Below are 3,460 nucleotides of genomic sequence, written 5' to 3' on the forward strand. Positions count from 1 at the left end.
CTGCTCTGTGTGGTGGGCCCCTGCACAGCTGATCCTACACGGTAGTCAGATTAGGGTCAGTAGTTTCAGCCAGTCCTTGCAGCTGATGGGCCTGAGGGTAAATCCCTCCCATTGATGTGAAATAGCAATCAAGGCTCAACTATAAGAGGAGGGTGTACACAGCCCACACAGGGGATGCATCTCTAGTGCCCAGCTTGGGTGATCAGGGAGGCTGTGCCACTGGACCCTACAGAATACCTACTACTTTAGGCCACTCTACCAAGCCTGAGAGACATAGCAGCTCTACCTAATGCATAGAAACAAATACAGGGAGGCTGAGAAAATGAGAAGGCAAAGAAACATGTCCCAAATGGAAGAACAGAACAAAACGCCAGGAAAAAATAACTAAACTAAATGGAGACAATCTACTAGAGGCAGAGTTCAAAACACTGGTTGTAAGGATTCTCAATGAACTCAGTGAGAACTTCAATAGTATAAAAAGGACCAAACAGAAATGAAATATATACTAACTGAAATGAAGAATAACTTACAGGGAATCAGCAGTAGAGTAGATGAAGCAGAGAATCAAATCAACAATTTGGAATATAAAGAAGCAAAACACCCAGTCAGAACAGCAAAAAGAAAAAAGAATTCAAAAAATTTAGGATAGTGTAATGAGCATCTGGGACAACTTCAAGGGTACCAACATTCGCATAATGGGGGTACCAGAAGGAGAAGAGAGCAAGAAATTGAAAACTGACTTGAAAAAATGACAGAAAACTTTCCTAATTTAGTGAAGGAAATAGACATACAAGTCCAGGAAGCACAGAGAGCCCTAGACAAGATGAACCCAAAGAGGCCCACACCAAGAGAAATCATAATAAAATGCCCAAGTTTAAATATGAAGAGAGAATCTCAAAAGCAGCAAGAGAAAAGCAGTTAGTTAGTTACAAGGGAGCTCCCAAAAGACAGTCAGCTGATTTCTCAACAGAAACCTTCAGGCCAGAAGGGACTGGCAAGAAATATTCAAAGTGGCAAAAAGCAGGATCTTACAAATTTGATTAGTCTACCCAGCAAAGTTATCATTTAGAATCAAGGGACAGATAAAGAGCTTCTCAGACCAGAAAAAGCTAAAGGAGTTCATCACCATCAAAACAGTATTATATGAAATGTTAAAGGGTCTTTTTAAGAAAAAGAAGGGAAAAAAAGGATCAAAATATGAACAATAAAATGGCAATAAATACATATCTATCAACAATTGAATCTAAAAAACAAAATAAACAAACAAGCAGAACAGAAACAAACTCATAGATACAAAGAACATTTTGATGGTTGTCAGATGGGTTGGGATTAAGAAGTACAAATTGCCCTGACTGGTTTGGCTCAGTGGATAGAGCGTCGGCCTGCGGACTGAAGGGTCCCAGGTTCGATTCCAGCCAAGGGCATGTACCTTGGTTGCGGGCACATCCCCAGTCGGGGGTGTGCAGGAGGCAGCTGATGGATGTTTCTCTCTCATGCATGTTTCTAACTCTCTATCCCTCTCCCTTCCTCTCTGTAAAAAATCAATAAAATATATTTTTTTTAAAAAAAGAAGTACAAATTGATTGTTACAGAATAGTCATGAGGATGTAAAGTACAACATAGGAAATATCTATATATATAAAAGCCTAAGCAACCATTTGACTGGTAGCTATGACATGCACTGACCACCAGGGGGCAGATGCTCAATGCACGGGCTTGGAAACATGGAACAGACTGATGAATCTCAGAGGGAAGGGAGTGCGGGGAGGGCGGGAAGAGATTAACCAAAGATCTCATATGCATACTAGAGGCCCAGTGCATGGACTTGTGCACTGGTGGGGTCCCTCGGCTGGTCTGTGGCGATCAAGCCGAAACCAACAGTCTGACATCCCCTGAGGAGTCCTGGATTGCGAGAGGGTGCCGGCCAGGCCAAGGAACCCCACCAGTGCACGAATCCATGCACCAGGCCTCTAGCAGTCAATAATATTCTAATAACTATGTATGGTATCAGATGGGTGTGAGATTTATTGGGATGATCACTTAGTAATGTATGTAATGTTTAATCATTGAAGTGTACACCTGAAACTAATTTAATAATGTATATCAACTGTAATTGATAAATAAAAAATGAGCCCAACTGGCATGGCTCAGTGGTTGAGTGTCAACCTGTGAACCAGGAGGTCACGTTTTGATTCTGATCAGGGCACACGCCCAGGTTATGAGCTCAATCCCCAGTGAGGGGTGTGCAGGAAGCAGCAGATCAATGATTCTCTATCATCATTGATGCTTCTATCTCTCTCTCCCTCTCCCTTTCTCTCTGAAATCAATAAAAATATATTTTTTTAAAAAAGAAAAAAAGGGGAAATATATCTGGAAATTACAACAGAACTATTCATATAATTAGAGAAGGATACGGAATTACTTGGGTGGTTACCATCCTTTCAAACAAGGCAAATACTTGATTTAGAAATAAGCAATAGGCAGTAAAATTTCAGACATTTCCTGTAGCAATATTTTTGCTGATGTATCTCCTTGAGCAAGGGAAAAAAAAGGAGAAAATAAACAAATGGGATTACATCAAACTAAAAAGGTTTTGTATAGCCAAAAAAAAAAAAATCAACAAAATGAAAGGCAAACCATGGAATGGGGGAACATTTTTGCTAATGACATATCTGATAAGGGGTTAATTTCTAAAACATAAAAATAACATATACCAAAAAAAAAAGAAGAACTTATAAACTCAACACAAAGAAAATGCAATTTAAAAATGGGCAAAGAACCTGAATAGACACTTCTCCAAAGAGGACATACTAGTAGAGATGGCCATTAGACATATGAAAAAATGCTCAGTGTCACTAATCATCAGAGAAATGCAAATTAAAATCACAATGAGATATTATCTCATGCCAATCAGAATGTCTATTATCAATAAATCAACAAACAGCAAGTGCTGGAGAGGATGTGGAGAAAAGGGAACCCTAGTACACTGCAGGTGGGAATGCAGACAGGTGCAGCTTGTGTGGAAAACAGTATGGAGTTTCCTCAAAAAATTAAAAATGGGCCGAAACCGGTTTGGCTCAGTGGATAGAGCGTTGGCCTGCGGACTCAAGGGTCCCAGGTTCGATTCCGGTTGGGGGCATGTACCTGGGTTTCGGGTACATCCCCAGTAGGAGATGTGCGGGAGGCAGCTGATCGATGTTTCTCTCTCATCGATGTTTCTGACTTTCTATCTCTCTCCCTTCCTCTCTGTAAAAAATCAATAAAATATATTTTTTTAAAAAAAGAAGAAAAAAAAATTAAAAATGGAACTGACTTTTGACCCAGCAATCCCATTTCTGGGAATATATCCAAAAACAACAAAAACACTCAATTGAAAGAATATATGCACCCCTATGTTCATTGAAGCATTATTTACTAGAGGCCCGGTGCACAAAAATTTGTGAACTCGGGGGGGGGGGGA

The sequence above is a fragment of the Myotis brandtii genome, unplaced genomic scaffold, assembly GCF_000412655.1.
Source record: "Myotis brandtii unplaced genomic scaffold, ASM41265v1 scaffold133, whole genome shotgun sequence".
Taxonomy (NCBI): Eukaryota; Metazoa; Chordata; class Mammalia; order Chiroptera; family Vespertilionidae; genus Myotis; species Myotis brandtii.